The 18200-nt window shown below is 39.0% G+C and overlaps 1 long non-coding RNA gene across 2 annotated transcripts in view; it reads right to left on the bottom strand.

The window, feature by feature from the left end:
* The window catches only part of LOC135304723 (uncharacterized), a 119037-nt gene that overhangs the window by 42671 nt on the left and 58166 nt on the right, over positions 1 to 18200 (bottom strand). For both annotated transcript variants that reach the window (XR_010365995.1, XR_010365993.1), the window contains exon 5: positions 9066 to 9108. This is a non-coding gene — a long non-coding RNA (uncharacterized LOC135304723). The remainder of the gene's footprint in view (positions 1 to 9065; positions 9109 to 18200) is intronic.

Here is an 18200-nt window from a genome sequence, read left to right as displayed (position 1 = left end):
TGATGTCCACACAATGTCTGGCTGATCCTCTGTTATCAACAGCAGCATTATTGTCAAAAGAGGTGATAGTTCTTGACATTTTCACATATGATATTAATTTTAATAATTACACTGTGAGGAACCATGAATGATTTTAACAAATTTTCAATTAATTTAGAATTAGTTTTATAATTAATTTAGAATTTGGTTTTTACAAGAAATGTACAGGAATGGCACTTCTAGGGGGTATATCCCTGACTCACGGGTGAATTAACAGTACTAATTCTTTCACAACTTCTTAATGGAAACTTTGGTATTTGTAATTCACAAAGTTAATTAAACTTTTGCTGTTGATCAAGCCTCACAACATTTTTATTAATCTATTTCAGATGCTAAACATGAGATGAAACTTGGAGAATTAAAAAAAATTATCACTATAAATTCATATATATCTAAAGGCAATTTGATTTCCATTCACAAGTAATTTTTCAAACTCAGAGCACTATCTGCCTATATCATACGCAATTTCTCAGAAGCATCAACAGCATATTGAAATGGTTTGGATTTTAGCAAAAAATTTCTGAAAACTTTTGTAATGCAACTTATCATTTAAGCATTATAAAAGATCTATTTCAGAAAGTGTTTGAAAACACCCAGCTGTGAAAGATGGGAGGCAGTAGTCTTTATTTCTCTTTATTTCCTAGGTTTAAAACTGCTGCTTCACACTCCTACATCACCAAAAAAAGGTCACAGCTTAGCATACAAGCTCTGATAATTTGACTTAAGAAAGGCCAAGAACAGAAGTGTGATTTAGAGGATTTAGATTGAACTTTGTCAAAAAGACTCAATCTTGGTCAGCACAAAAAGGAGGATTTACCAAAAAATCCTACCAAATATACACGAGAGTAAAAAATGCAAAGTGAATACCACATATTAAAAAAAAAATCAAAAAAATCCCAATTTCTTCATGCAGTACCAATCCTAAAGCTCCAACACTATGTAGACTCAGTGATCCCACCACATCCATCATGCTTACATCATGACAGGACCATTCCAGGTTTAATTTTAAAGGCATATAGTCTATGTTTTCATTCTAATAATATATTTTATATTTATAAAATATGCATAGAAAAATAATAGGCATGTGCATCAAGACAATAAATGCAAATTAGTCCTCAACACAGGATGGATATCAGGATTGTTCTGAAGCTCAGGACTACAAAGTAAAGGCAGGCAGGTATATTTTCAGCTGCAGACAGGATTATGTAACACTCTTTGGTATGTCTTGTCAAAGGTTTGTTAAATTCAGCACATTTCTGTAAATGTTGGAGATGAAAACTCAGTATTTCCTTTTTTGCCAGAAAATTCTCTACAAACACTGTAACGCAAAAGCGTATTTGAACAGACACACAAAATTACGGGCTTTGCACAAGAGCCTCTTAGGCTTTTGTTTGGATCTTGATCCAAACGAAAAAGATCAGGAGGTGGAATTCCTGGAGCAGTGGTCTGCTGCTAAGCAGGACAATCATCACCCTAAGAATGCACCTAACCTGTGAGAAGGATTTTCAGTGAGCCATTTTCAGTGCAAGGCTCTCCTGAGGAGTTTGGATTGATGTCAGAGCCCAGGGCCCTGCCCCCACCGCTCACCCACATCCTGCTCATCCTCTTCCTCCCTGAGCTCTCCACCAGGAAAACAGTGCCCTTCTCGCACTGCCCTTAATTTCTGTATATAAAGCTCTCTCTGGGTGACATGTCTGCAGCTGATTCTCAACCCGGTCCAGCTCTTCTGAAGGATACATCTTTTGAAATGAGCCCCAGACACAGAAAGAGGCAGAAACAGCTTCAGCAACTGCTGCAATTTATCCAAACACTAATGACACCGGTGTGGCCAAACCAGTCCAGTGAGCAGCAGTTACAAAACGTTCCATTTGACAACTTCCCTACATGTGCATGTCAAAGTTGGCGAGTGACTTCCTGTTTTTTATCTTCTGTCTACACCACACACCTTTAGAGATGCTTGTGAGAAATCTTGTGAATGATGCCCATGAGCCAGGGGCATCATGGCTTGTGGGAATCTTGTGAGAAATCTTGTGAATGATGCCCATGAGCCAGGGGAAGAGCTCCTCCTCACCTTTGTGGAGGTTAGATCCGACACAAGACAATAAAATCCAGCCTGAACTAGGTATATAAAAGTTCCAGGAATTCTGAAGACTGCGTGCCAAAATTAACCATTTTTGATTAAAAAACTCCCTGGATTTTGGGGAGAGCAGGTGCTACATCTAGACTTTACTGCTATGTCTTAGAAAAGGAAACCTACCATTTGTAATTTGACTCCTGAAAAGGTAAGGCAGGGGAATTAAATTAATGAAATCACTGTAATATCTTTATTTCTGGAGGATAATTACACTCTGCAGTGCTGGTGGAATTTTAAAGCACATTATGGATCTGAAATTGAAGCATGTTTTCTGCCTTTTGGTTTACTGAAAAGTGAAGTGGGGAGAAAACCATGAGGTGTTGTCACAGTTGTTGACATCAATTAAAGGTCTCATGCAACTCAAGAAGCAGCCTGTGCTCATTAAGACAAAATGAAATTGAGTCATGAAAAAGAGATTCTCATGCATATTCACCTTCATTCAGTAAATAGTGTGCTGCCTAGGAACAGTAATTGTTTGATATGGTAATTTTGAATTTTATTTGAAATACTTATTTAGTAACAGAAAGTGTTTTGGCAAACTGATAAGTGACACTAAAATTATCACTAAAAGCTCTACTTTAGGTATTCTTAAGCTGTTCATTTTGAGAAAAAACCACCTCCCAGCAAAGTTTCTTTTCTCTTTTTCCCCAGATTTTCAACTTCTATAATATTAGGCCCTGGGAATTAGACTCAATGTATTATTACATATTTCAAAGAAGGCTCTGGATGCTTTGATCTTTAGTAAGAAACATGAGTCAATACTAGATCAAATGCTTCCCTACTTTACTTTTTTTAATATTGTTGCTATGGTTTCTAGCTGCAATGTCATAATTTCTCTGTACTAAAAGAGACATTGCCTTTTAATTTTTTCTCCTGTATTGCATGGGTTAGGTTATTTGCATATAAAATGAGTAGAGCTGGATTTGTCTCTCAATCCGTATCTGTTTCCATTTAGGTTTGCATGGAGGTTATTTTTACTTCTATGAATAGTTTCCCTACTATGCATAACAGTCCTGGAAAGACAAACAAAAGCAAGTACTCAGTAAAAACTGTAGGGAAAACATTTTTTTTCCTAATACAGTGGTTACAACTTACGGGCTCATAAACCAGGGAAGAAGAGGAGGAAGGCAATCCATAAATAAATTGTTTCTTCAATAATTTCAAATATGCTGTGCTTCTAAATGTCATGTTTTCATGGAGAGAGTAGAAGAAATAATGAAGTTAAATTATTTGGTATTTTGGACGAAAAAATGTGTTGTAGAAACCCCTCCATGACTCCAACTGCATGGGGAATACAGCAAGACAGGATACAGGGAGAATTCCCAGCCCAGTCTCCCACACTGGTTAATCACCCCAAGGCTGAGCTACAGTGGATTTACCTTTCAATTCTTAACCAAATTCCAGCAGCAAAAAGACTTTTCTTAAAACACATTATGTTCTATCCCTCTAAAATATAGAATACCTGTACTACATTAACTACAGGCTACAGAAGCCTTGGTCTTTAAGCCCCCACTACTCATAAACAATGTTATTAATAGTTATTCTCATCTGCTTATGGATATTTCCACCATCAACCTTGGGAAATACCCAGGGTTGCAGGGGCATTTACTTCTAAATTGATTATATAAAATAGAAAGAACACGAAGAAGTGTAAATATCACAAACTCAAGAAAGCTCATTCTTCACTTCACGGAACAGGGGAAGCTCCTTTGAAAGGCTGAACTCGTTTGTTATGTAAAACATTATATTCAAGAGAAAAGATGCATAGGCAAATGCAGGCTGAATGGGCGGACAACAGAGAACCTGAGAAATGCTCTTGACACTGTAAAGTGACATCACATGAATGAGGAGGTGTCAGCCCATGGTATTTTACCTGGAATTAGGACACTGCTGCTCATAATGCCAGCATTTTCCTAAGTGCTGCACTTTTTTTCCTGGTCTCTTACCCAGGATTCTCATGAAGGGACTGATCTCTCTTCAAGCCCATTTTGAATTTGCACAGTGCTACTTTGTCTTGAAGTGTCATCAGCAACTGCATGATGGGAATAGCTTCAAATTGATTAGAATTTAATTTCCAGAACAAATGGACTGGATTTTGATCTCCGTGCAGTCATTTTGCCTGTTGTCATGGGATAAAATGGCACTAGCAAAAAGCTCTTGTACTTATTGAATTTCTTGCCACAGCTGAGCTTTTTAGGGGAATAAAATGAAAATTGTGGCTTGATAAATGACATAAAATGGGGTTTTTGTGAAATGATATCTTTTCATGTCAAATGGCAAGTACAACATATTCCAAACTAGACAGACTCATTAATGCTGACACCTTTTACAGCCCCAAATGTTTTTCACTGTTGATAGTGACTCAGTAGTGGAAATGATATCTTCTGAGACAGGAATTACCAGAACAAACTGTACTTGGATCATACTTTACACTTCCTGATATTTATCCTTTTTTCCAGATTTTCTCACACTTTATGTGGATCCCTCTGCAGTGACAATGCTGTTCGTCACAAAGACATTGGTTTTCATAGAAATATTGCATTTTGGCATAAATTTTAAATAGCAAACAATTTGATGTTTTAAAAATATCCTTGCTGGTTGCAGTCGCCTGTTAATGGTAATCCTCCAAGATTGTTCTCCCATTTTTGTCAGGACTAACACCGGGATTTGTTTGCCATGCATGGTGAGGGAATAAGTCTGTATATTGGACTGAAATTAGAATTAGATGAATGGTAAAGGAGGGCACAAATGGAAGATTCTGGTTCTAAAAAAAGCTCATAAAAATCTCCCCAGGTTTCTGTGAAGCAAATTAATAAAAAACCATGCCTACCACCATTATTACTTTATAACCTAAAAATTAATTTTACAGGGCAATGGTATCTATGGATTTAATAATTACAAAAATAAACCCTTTTGCTTCTTTCTTAAAGGGAGAAGTTTGGTTTGTTTCCTTTTAGAATGGGTGAAAATATGAATTAATTCACACTTTGCTATCCTCTGTATAAGCAGGGTTTTATGCATAGGAATTGTCTGATGATCTTTAATTTCCAAAGGGCTGTTTCTCACCAAAGTGTTTACAGAGGAAAAGTGTTCACAAAGTGTTACAAAACATTGCAGTCTGTGCTACAAAATTGTCTGTTTTTATTGTACAAGAAAATTGTATCTCATGTCTTATTTTTGTAATGCATTTCAATATTATTTTGTATTATTACCCATTTTTTAAAAATTGTGTATTTAAAACTAAATGAGGGATTGATCTTTTGTTGGCAGACCATACAAACAAAAGAGAAATGACAAAAGGAATTACAGCCCACTAGAGATATCATAAATTCTTCAGTTATATAAAAGCGAGGGAAATTCATATGCAAATTGAATCCACTGGCATTAAAAAGGGAGGTGGGTACAATGTAATTGCAGAGAAGCTGCACAGCAGCAGCAGGATAATGACAGAGAAATATAAATGCTTTATAATGCATTATAAATGTTAAGCCAATATAACTGAGGAAAGAGCTTGGAATGCAGCCCCTTGGGCAGAGTGATAGCTCACAGAGTTGGAATGCAGCCCCTTGGGCAGGTGATAGCTCATAGCAATGTTCTTGAAAAACATTGTGTGCCTTGCTTGTGCTTTTTATTCACGTGTTTGTAACTCCCACCAAAGCCATCAATCTGAGGCCATAGATAATGTCTATGCAATGCCCCTTTAGGTTTCAATGAGACCACAGAGTCCAAAAATCTAATTAGAGGGACATGGCCTTGCATTAAGAACAACCCACTGAGCTTCTCTTCAAGGATCAAAAGCAGTTCAGTTGGATCTGCACATACAGACCCACACAGAGTCTCAGAATTCAATACATGTTAAAAGGCTGCAGTCTGGAACTATTTAGGGCTCATTTATTTTTCAAAATCCTATCAGCATGCAACAGGCAGAGAACTATTGCTATCTAAAATTTTCATACATTGGCATTTTTAAATCAGAGGCACCTCAGTTATCTGAGAGATGTAGGAAGTCAGTGACTGGGTAAGTAGGGCTATAGAGGTTTGATTTATGAAGAAACATTAAAGACAGGTGCATAAATACAGTGTCTCAGTCAAGGAGATGTGAAGCATGAAATTTAAAGTAGCTTAAAACCAAAGGACAGGGTGTGTCTTGCACCATGGAAGGTGATTCAAGGGACTGGAGGAATGGGCTCACAGCTACACAATACATTCTGAAGCTTTGGAAAGATTGTTAGTGTTGGTTCCAAGGGAAAGAATTCCCATGAGACTCGATACTCCGATATGGACCAGAGGAGTAATCCTCACTGGCACAGCTGCTGGACTTCCACCACTAAACAATTCCATTTTGCCTGTACTCCAGGTGGACACTGACCCCACCTGACATGGACACCAAGCTGGTGCTTAATTCCCAGACAGCAGAATTATTCAGGTTTCTTGCTCCCTTGGCACTTAAACATCCTGGCATTTTCAGGGGAATGTCTTTGCTCAATCCAGGCACAGCTGTCCTTAACTGAAAAACTGGAGAACCTCAGAGTGGCTAACATGTGGGAGAAGGAAGGGGAAAAATCAGGACAGACATTAAATTTAATTTACTTATTTAGACAGATATCATTGTCAGGAAAACATTAATCTGCTTAAATTTCAACACCTAAACAATCCATCTTGCATAATTATGCCAGGAGAGCACATTACAAACATTGGTGCCTGGTCAAATTGGTGCTGACAGACAGACCCAACTGCTGGTGCTGCTGCAGTGGCAAGTTCTGCAGAGAGCCCCTCTGCAGCACTAAAGGGGCATTATCTTAAAAGGAAAAAAGCATCTTTTTGCATCCTCATTTCTTCTACATTGCACCTCTACTAAGAAAATAGTTGTTTTAATACAAAAATGTCAAAATATTATAAAATACTGTGGTACCACCTTGTGGCAGTTTTACAGATAGCTCTGTTGGTATCAAGACTGAATGACATTTTAAAATTAAATTAGAACAGCTAGCATTTGGTCTCATTAGAGTTTTGAGCTATGTTCTGAACCATCTGTATCCTCCTATTAATTAGAACACCTGACATTTGAAGCAAATTTTAAATATATTCCAGTGAATGCTGGCTATCAATGTTCCAACACGACTTAAAATCATTTATATAGACATAGAACCTCTTTCTGAGGCACCACGGTGGGAGAAGACACCAGGCTTGTCTGTCAGGTAGGACTGACAACTCAGGAAGATGCTGAGAGCCTGCAGATATCAGCAACACAAGAGGCAATCAACAGAGTAGCCCATGTTGCCCCCATAGTCTCACAGATTTGCAAGGAGAAAGAAGCCAGTACGAGGTACAAAGGGAGGACACAAGCAAGGCAGCAGCTTCTGCTCTCATGATGAAGATTAGAGGAGGGCATGGAAAGCTATGGGAGGTGAACAGATGTGTAACTGAGCTTCCATGGTAAATATGATTTTTGGAAAGCAAAACACAGAAATCCAGATACTGCTAAGCGAACTGGAGGCACCAGACTGAAAAAGCATTTATTTTAGCTGGCCTGGCTAAGCCAGCAGCTAATTAGCTGATCTGTACCCTCCTGCTTTTGCATCTTTTTAGAGACTCCAAAGTGTATCAAACAATACTGTTTCCAGGACCTTTTGGGTTGCCCCTACCACAGCCATCTTCAGCCTTCTTTTACACATCACTGCAGGAAATGAGATTTCTTCCCTTAAACAAGATGAACCATCTGTTTACACTTTGTGCTTTGGTTGAAGGCTGTGTCAGGGTATTGAAGCTTAGGGACAAATTAATCTCTTACAGCTTTGACGGATTTGAAAACACAGAGCAGGAAGGAGAACTTCTTGTGTTTGAAAACAGGAGTTCACAAGTTGTTTATTATGTGTACAAGGAAGCTCTGTGTCTTTTCAAATTAATGTTCCAAATATGAAGCAGCTTGCCACATCCCAGCTTAAACTCAGGTGTGCTTCTGTTTCATTCGCAACAGTAAGCACAAGTTTAGTGTAAAAAACCCCCTAAAACTGGCACAGAAATCAGGCATGAATGACCAAATTTGAAGCAAAAGCTTTTGTCTCTGCTAGGGCTGGTTCTCCAGCATCCTGCTTTTCCATTCCCAGCTGAACTCCCAAGGGAGAAGCACTGGGATTGTGCATTGCAGCTATTGATTAAGGTTAGCAATGAAATATGAAAATACAAAATGGTTATGGGTTTGGGTACAGCATAAAATACAAAGCAAGAGAAGAAGTGAACAAAAGCTCTTACATCCTTTCAAGAACATTCTCTGTGTAGGTACCTTCCTGTCACACTTTCTAATCTCTCCAACCCTATGCCTGTGTTACCTCTCTGCCTTAGATTTAAAGAGATCACAAAAGAGTGCCGAGGTGGCTGTTAGAGGAGTAAACCTCCTTTCTCCTGAAGCACCCAGATGGATACTGGCTCCTGCCAGAACCATCAGATGTGTACTTTTTGACTATTTCTCTCACTTTTAAAAGCTGCCCTTTGAAGGCTCACACCACCATGTTACCAGTGTCCCAGCCTGTTACAACAGTAAAACTCTTTTCCACTAAGCAGGCACTCATGTACCTGGGACTCGTCTTTTCCAAACTCTCCTGCCTACTCTATAAGGCAATGTTGATTGTGATCTGTCAAATAATCTCCCCAAATATCCATCATTTATGGGAGCTATAAGACTGTGCCCTGATGCTACATTAAATAACTCATAACTCATGGCAAGAGAGGCAGCAGAAAGAGAAGATATATGGAGCTAATTAAAGGAAGGTTTCTTAAACAGTTTCTTTAACCTCTACACACATTTATCACTCTGTGCTTGCAACAGACCACGTCACATGTCCTTTCCTCAGGAAAGAAGGCCAATTCAGAAAGTGTTTAAACATGTGCTCACCTCCCAGCTGCTGAGCAGAAAGTCAAGTCCTCACTGAAAAAGCCTGAGGAAGAGAGAGAACATTTTGAGAAAACACAGCATTTTTGGGTTGTTTTTTTTTTTTTTTTTTTTTTTTGTTTTTTTTGTTTTTGTTTTTGTTTTTGTTTTTTTTTTTTTGTTTTTTGTGGTTTTTTTTTTCCATGCTACAGACTGGGCTGAATACTGTCTCAGTAGGTTGCATAAGGAAGCTGTAAAACACTATGCACAAACCATCTGCAAAGTGGGGCATAGAAAGGTGACAGGGATGCAGGGCTGGAGAAGGTTTCCATCAGATATTGCTGTATAGAGAATATTTTTTGGTCTGAACTTATTTGTAGCTCATTCGTCAGCAAGACCCTGATAAGTTCAGACCCTGGAATACAAATGAACAGTCTGAAAAAATTTTTGTTCCTGTATGTCAAGGCCAGGATTTTTCAACAAAAGCCTTTTGATGGAAAAATGAGTGAGCCCCCAGACTTCTTAAAAAAAATTTAAAAATATATGTTACAAAACAGCTGTCATGAGATTTTTTCAGGATAAGGTTGGAGAGGAAAGAACAAGAATAAAAATTATTTTCTTCATGACTGCAATATTTCCTCCCTCTTTTTGAAATAACCAGTGATAACAAGTTAAGCTGGGGTGTGTGGAGGTGCAACAGAGCCCAGGACAGCTATCTCAAGTCTCCCTCTCTCCAGCTACTGCTTATCTTGTGACTAACGGGTGCCTGTCTGACTGGTGTGGGTTCCTCTGTGAACACACTTTCATTTCCGGCTTGGGTTTTTTTTACACCAAACTCTTTGTCCCCCAACTTCCCATTGCCCCCTCTTGCGTCTTTCCTTGATGTGGAGCACTTTGGTTTTTGAGGTCCTCCTGGTGATGTGATCCCACGCCTGTCTCTGCCCACAGGGGCTGAATGTTACTCAGCCTGGGGGTGGACTTGTGGCCTCATGTGCTTTTTTTGGTTTGTCTGCCTTGGGGGAGGGTGATGGAGATAGCACTCTGGCCCACACTTGAGCCTCTCCATCTATCTATAGATGTATACTTGTGATATTTCCACAACTGTAGGGTTTAAGAGCCATCTCAAAAAACCAGAAAGAAGGTGGTGACTTGCATGGAAAGTTTCTGCCAACGTGCCCAGCTGTTCTGCAGGCCTGAGTCATCCTGGAGTGTTCTCCTCCTTGCCACTCCTCACCTGCCCATCCTGGCCCAGGCAGGGGCACAATCCCCTTTGCTGCTCAAAAACATCTCCTTCCCAGTCTAGGAGTAAATACCTAATTACAGCATTTGCAACACCCTTTTTAACAAGCTGATGTGAGAACCCAGAGGCCAGAGCAACCTCTTTTCTCTATGGAAATTGGTGTCTTCTATTCTTAGCACAACAAAGTCTCACCCTGCTTCCACCCACCACCTCACCCTTACATAAGATTCCGTTCCTTGCACCCACAACACTTCTCTTTCACACCTTCTCTCCCTGCTGCCTGCAGACCTCTGGCAAGGCAAGAGTAGCAGGGGAGTCAGAGACACACTGGGGCCTCATTGACCCAAGTCACTCCAGCACAGGCACAAAAATAAAACAAACACCAAATGTACCAAGGTTTAAAGGGACACAACAAACAGTAGTTTGCTGAAAAGTGGACTCAGACAAGCCTAAAGGTTTTTTTCAAAAACTTAAAGGTTTGTATTAGTTACCAGCAGAGGACAGCAAGGCTTTATACATGCAGAAAGACTGATTTGCTTCTCTGCTCTGGAAGAAGAGACTGGTCAGTGGTTAGATATCCTTAGGCAAAGGCTTCCAAAGAGAACAAGTCAAGAGTGTACATAATGTGCTTCAGGATCAAAAACTTCTTGAGAAATGACTGAGCCATCCACTTAGCACAGCTATTACATCATCTGGATACTGAAAGCCTCAGTTCTTAATCCTGTTTGCCTTCAGTGCCAGGCTCAAATTCAGCCAGAACTGTGGGATAACAACAGTAAACACCTGGAGTACAGATCACAAGGCTCAATCTTGGATTAGAAACACAACATCCTATTTTAATTCACCAAAAGTACCCAGGAGGAGAATTATTTTTTATTTACTAAAGCTATTTAGTGCTATTTTACATTCTGAATGAGTTCCTACTTGCCCTTAGTTGCTATTTCAGAAGGGCAGAAACTGCAAGTTCAATGTCACAGCTGACAACCCCATACCTTCAAAATTTTAGGGCACCTGCAGTGACAGTATGTACCTATATTTAGGCAGCTGCCTCACATTCTCTGGCTCTTGGGATGAGGAAGAAATTTTGAAATTTATGCAGTAATTTTTGATCATAGCTCTCCTTTTTCATGACTTCATATTCTACAAGACTTAATGACACTTCAGGAATGACACATCACTAAGGAATGATAACATTTATGTAGTGTCCCATCACAAATTAACAAAAACCTCTACTATTGTATCTTTAAAAATCAGGACAAGAGATTTCTTCTTTAAAAGACTAAGGGAAATCAAGGGCTCTTCTTTTCAACCCTGGAAAATAAGGACTATCCTTTCTGAAACACTCTCAATACGACATTTTAACTTTGTTAAAAATATTTCCCAAAAACATGAACTACTCTGTAAAAATATGGAAAAATGAATGAGACCATTCCCAAATGCAATACAGCATATACATATGCACTCCAAATGTAATTATGGAGTTCATTTTTGTACTTTGATTATTCATACAGTGAGGCATTAACACCCTTGCATATATATATATATATATATATATATATAGTGGGACATAAATACCATCCCATCCCTAGTTTTGATCTCCATGTGTTAAAACCATCACTTCCAAATTTAAGAGGCTTACAAAAAGAACCAGATTTGGGGCCCAGTAATCTCCTTACCAATAAAGAAACAAAGCAATTAAATCAATTTAATTTGTCATGGAACAGATCAACAAACAACATGATCATAGCCTATAATAGAAATACAAAAACAAGACCAGTTCAAACTAGAATGAGATACTGTTTAATGACAAGACCATGTTAAGATACAGTAGACTGGTACTAATCTTTAAGTCCAAACTAGACAGCATTCTAAAGAATGTTTTACTGAACAGAGTTGTACATCTTTTATTTTGCAGCATGTCAAACTAGGTCATCTAGGTCTTTTAGGGTTCTAAAAACCTTTGAATCTACTATATGAATTTATTTTGTAGGTATTTTTTAGCCCTTTAATCTTCTCAACACTTCTGTGATCTGACATCTAGTCTCACTGTAGAGTCTACTATAAATCTCATGAACCTCAGAGCTCCTCACATGGACTTCAGCACCAGCAGGATCAGTTGCTGGTTCATTGCTATTCACAAGGTACATTAAATTGCAGCATTATGCCTGTCCTCTGTTTTCTTCTCAGTAACTCTTTCTTCATGAAAGTTGAATGTACCAAAATTAAACAAATAATGCTCAGAAAGAGAGAACACAGAACACCCTGGCTGTTGGACATTCATTCTATGATATGCAATGGTTGCTATTAACAGCCAGAAACAGTCTTAAGCTTCTGGCAGCTGTATTGTTTCATTGTCAGCAGGATTTGTAAGAACATGAAAATCATCCAGTGATTAATGGCCTTGGTTAGGGAGCACTCCTCAGGAGCATTTTTGCAGATCCCAGTGAAGTCAGTTGAAGGTCTGAGGGCTGAACAACTACAGACACCGAACCAGGGGGTTTTATTTCTTAGAGACTTCATTTTATCTTGCCCTTATTATCAGAAGTGTGAAATTAAACTACAGCATTAATATAAAAGTCCAGAAAGATGACCAGGTTATGGTGCATTTAAAATGGAAGGGAATGCCTATAAATGCATGTAAATTTTACAAGTTCACTTGCAATTGGAGTCATAGTTCTCTGAACCAGGACAGTCTTGTCCCCGTAGTGTCTAATTTAAAAACCCCAAGCCACAAATAGCAGTAATGACTAACATTTCCTTTAAACTTTTATGTAATCTTGTCCGAGGCAAAATGTAATAAACCTGATTGTGTCTACACATATTTACAAGACTAAAACCTGCATCAGTTTAGTGTGCTGAGCACCTTTTCTCTTTTCTCAGCCATTGGTATTACTAGAGGTAGATGTTTCACAGGTACTTCTGCAAGTCTGCCCACAGGAAATGCTTTATTCCCTTCCCTGGGGTTTGGTGCATGGCAAACATTACAGACAGTGAAGAGAAATTCCAAGGCCTCTGTGACATGGTGAATATGTATTTTTTAAACCTTTCCATACTTCTTTAGGGAGGGAGACATAAGAAACTTAGGAGGGAGGCATTAGCTTGCAAAGTCCAAGAACTGATACTGCAGTGTTTTGGTCGAATTATCTTTTTCTTGAAATTACTGATTTGTGTGAACACTCAAAAAGTATTGATCAGTCTAAAATATTTCCTTTTATAGTATTCTCCAAAAGATGCTACTTTTCCCAGAAAAAAAGTGTAGGTGGAATTAGATGGGTCTCTTTAGATGGAAGCTCTTATGGGGCAGTGGCAAATACTTGCTTCATTTTGTGATAGGTGTAAAATCCACTTAATCCTACAAAGAAAATCTACAGATTTTCTTTGGCTTTTCATTAACTATTTTTATTAAAATGCTTCACTTTCCAAAACTTTTTTTTTCCCACATTGAGTGGTATTAGGGGGACTTAATGATTTTTTTTTGGCAAATATCAGTCAGGTAAAAATAACCAAACCAAATAAACCCAATCCTCCTCACCCTCTCAACAGTCCAAACAGACACAAGTCACATCACACAGCACAACTAAATGTCACATACATTGGAATCACAGAAGTTTAAATCAAAAATTGATCAGTCCTTCTTTCTTTGATAAATTGTCTTTTGTGTTCATGAATCACAATTACATGATTGAGCTTGGGCTCACAGTCATAATACCATAATTGATGCATTTTAAAGAAATGTCATTTAAATATATTACAGATCTTTCCTTCAGTGTCAGGCTTAACATCTACTTCATCCTCAGATCCAAACACTAGAATAAGTGAGGTAGAAATTCATTTGACCAGGCCTTTAAGACAGCTTAGAACCCTTTTTTCTCAGGATTAACTGCTGTAATATTTGTTAAAGTCAGTCATTAAAAAATGAATTACACATACTGAAAATATACAGTCTTATTGGTTTAGTATCTAGCATGAACTACAGTCCACCACACTATTAATAAATCTAATAATTTTTTTTCCCCTTTGGAAAATGACTTACAGTGTAATTGAAGAAAAGATTGCACCTTTTGGTCTTGTGAAGGTCTATTGGTGTGGACATGTGCTGTCACTTTATTCATGTAAAGGGGAGTGGTTTATAAATATTGTTTTAATAAACAAATGAATTTATTTGATGCATTCAGTTAGATAAATAAATGGTTTGGATGAGTAAACCCTGGTTTGGCCATATGAGGGGACGACGGTGCGTAAGAGCGGGCTGGGCTCCGTCTGGCAGCAGTGTGTGCTTCTGTGGGACGGTGCCTCCAACGCACTGCCTCAGACTTCTGGTCCCCAGTTTCCTTTTTCCTGTCCCCTGAAATGGGGCTGGGTGGAAGCTGTCTGCTTTCATTTTAAAAGGCTGACTAATCAGCCTGGGACTGCTCTTACTCATTGCGCTCAATCCTTGTAACCTCGTGGTAAGATTTATAAAAAAAGCTCTGCAGGAAGAAGAGCTCCAGGAGCTCTCTGATGTTCTGCTTTACTGATGGGACACGGCAACAGCATGGAGGAAGCACAGGCCCCCACATTCACCTCTTGAATAAGGCAGGAGAGGGTGTAAATTAAGGAAAGCAACAGCTAAAGCCATGTTGTAAGTTAGAAAGGAGGAAATGAAAAATAGTACTTTTGTGTTTTTAATTATCTAAGGAGCAATAAAGCAAAGACAGAAAACATACTTTAAAAGGTATTCCCAAAAATCAAGGTACAGGAGTGAATAGTGAGCAGTGATGCAGGGTCTGTCTGTCTAAGGCTGCCTAAAAGTCTTCAAAAAATCCAATCAAACCCAGGCCAAGTACCTTTGGCAACCTCACAAAACTTATTCATTCACTTCAGATCCACATTAAGTTGAATCAACAGCCTTTTAAGCTCAGCATTCCTGTTCTAGCTAGACATCTATATCCCAAACAAAACTAGATCAGAGCCTGGGGGTTGTGTGAAATGCAGACATCCAAATATGCTGATAGTAAAACTCAAAACTGGTCTTCGCTTACATTAAACTATGCCAAGGTTCATTTAAATTTTCTCCTTAACAAGTTTTTTTGTTGGATCTGTATTGTTCTACTACCTGTAGCACAGCTGCTAAATCCCACACAAATCCTTTCCCTCGAACTTCTATTCTTGCCCCTTAGCTTATGGATAGCTGGTACAGGTGTAAGCACTTTCTAGCTTTTCATTCCTGTATGCAAATGATGCCAGGTTTTGCCTTCCTTACAGTGTGTACAGGATCTAGGGCTGTGCCTCTGTTCCCAGACACAAGGTGAGAAGACAAGTTCCTTCATGGCTCACAGGAGAAACATTCCGTGCTTGTAAAAGGAGTTCTCCAGTGTCTAAGGTGTATGGAAACAGGACCAAACCTCTCTCTGTATTGGCCAAGGATGGCAAATTGTTACCCACTAAGTTAGAGAAAAAATTGGTTCCTTTTTATGCCACCAATAAAAATTGATAATTGTTGAAGAGATTAAAACCTCCTCCCCTGTAGGTGAATAAAGTGGCAATCCATGCTTACACCCTGCTACACTAAATTTAATTTTTCCTCAATATAACATCGCTATTCTATTTTTTAAACCTCTACTAACAATGACAGCATTGGCTGGTTGTTGTTTGGGTTTTTTTTCCTCTCTGCTATTACTTGAGAGACTGAATTATTTTTGTGAATTCTCAGAAAAAGACTACTGGAATATTCAGTTCACACAGTCCCTTTATATCTTCTATAGCCCCTGGAAAACTTATTTTATAAACTCATTAGGGAGGACAGAAATTAAATGGAACAAGAAGCAACCACTCCTTCCCTGATTTTACAGGTGTCAAAGAAAGATCAAAAACTCCATTCTGTGGCCCACACAGTGGTGTATTGACACCTGACACCCCTCATGCAGCACAGGATCTTCACTCAGCACTTCAGGAGAGCACAGGGCTGCCCCAGGTGCTGGGTCACACTTGCCAGTGCTGCCCAGACTTTCCAGACACCCTGCCCCAGTGACTGATGAGAACCCAGCAAGGGCAACTTTTGCTCTAACTCATACAGGAAATCCATGACAGGCACAGGAATTAGACCCAGCTTACTCAAGTTTCAGCCCAGAACTATGTGACCTCTGGTACTGCTGCAATGAAACTTGTTTAAGCAGATCACCCCTTTCTGGTGGTGAGAAACTGCATTTGTTTTACACATATGCTCTAACACCGAAACCCCCACACTCTATCTTCTAATCACTTCAACACCACTTCTCAGCTATTTTTGTACCCAACAGTTGATCTATTCCATCCTGTTCTCTTCTGTGTCATGTCCTGTTCTCACTGCTGTATCAGTAAATAATGCTGATGTGTGACCAGTTTACTGATTCAGCCCCTCTGGAGCTCTAGGTTTCATATCTGCCAATGTCATTCTGCAGCGTCACACATGCAGTCTGTTCTCTGGCAGGGAAACTGGGGCCAGCAGATAGCAGGAAACCCTAGCTTACAAATAAAACCAGACAAAATGGATTTGAATTCAAAATACACAATTTTCCAATCCTTTAATTATTTTGAGGGAGCAAGCTGGCCTGCTTTCTTCCCTCATGTCTGCACAAGGCTGCTTTGCCACCAACTACAAATGTCTTTAATGTGCTTTGATATTCAGGCAGGTTCACAAGGCAGGTTGCGTAAGAAGCTCCACTTTTGGACACTTGCTCTTCACAAAACTTTGAAGAGATTACAATCAAAAAACGCATGGGTTCAACTTTTGCAGGCCCAAGGCCCAAAGAATATAGCATCATCTACCATTTTTAGTTTGTTTGCTTTTTTTTTTTTAAAAACCTGTATCAGTAGCACCTGGCGTGTCCTGTGTTACAGTCAACAGTTGTGCCAAGAATATACAAAGCACATTTTACATTGCAAATGTAGAGTGGTATACAAGTTGGGACTTAGGATCAATATACCCCAGAACAGAGTGTCCAAACTTGTTGGCTGTAATTTTGTTAGTGTTGGGATTTTAAAATTTTTTTGAGTAAAACTTCAGCAAAATTAAAATAAATAAAAATCTCTAATATGGAGAATATAACTCTATATAAATAGCCAACAACTAACAAGAACTCTGTGTAGATAAATTACACCCTTGGCAAACAGGCTGGACAGGATGTTAAAATAAGAATGCTTGCATGGTATTATTCCAAATTGTTCGTGTTTAAGAGAAAAAACACCATTAGCCAGGTTTAACAGTGATTATGGAATTACTGAGCTGGAGATTTGATAATGAACCAGAAAATTTATCTCAAATTAAGTTGAGAAAGTTTTCTCATTAATACAGGTACAACTCAAGTATTGTTTTTAATTAAATACACCAAAAAAGTCCAGGTCTGTCTACTAAGAATGATAAATAAACTTCCTAATGCCACTCCAGCAGTATCACAGATTTCTTACAGATCCTTTTATCTGCCTTTGAAATAAGATCAGTTCTTTTCACTGTCAGGGTAAGCTCACAACAGTCACTTGTTTGAACTTACAGAGCATCCTACAGTTCTGTGAATGCTGCAAAAATCTTCCTCATCTGCCTCTGCAATATATTCTGCAATAAGTGAATACTCAGCAGAGACCCTACCAGAGGCAGGCAGACTCATTTATGTGGAAGGAAGCAAAGAAGGGGGATGTGACACTGCTAGACAGGTGCTGTGTGTATGTGACAGATTTTCAAGTTTATTCCAAAGAATCCTGGCACTGGGTTTGTCCTAAACCTCAGGTATGCCCTCCCTACAACACCTTGTCAGCCATTGTAGCAACGAAATCAGCTACCTTTGAAAAAGGCTGATAAACATTGCCCAGACAGAGGAAAACCACTCATTCTGAAGTGGTTTCCTTTTGCCAAGCCCTGGGGAGAGCAACTCGGATGCTCTGGTGGCCACAGCTGCTCCAGATGT

Source organism: Passer domesticus, chromosome 7 (genome assembly GCF_036417665.1).
Source record: "Passer domesticus isolate bPasDom1 chromosome 7, bPasDom1.hap1, whole genome shotgun sequence".
In the NCBI taxonomy this organism is placed as follows: Eukaryota; Metazoa; Chordata; class Aves; order Passeriformes; family Passeridae; genus Passer; species Passer domesticus.
The sequence above is the reverse complement of the archived record's forward strand: the minus strand, read 5'-3'. Positions and strand labels throughout refer to the sequence as shown.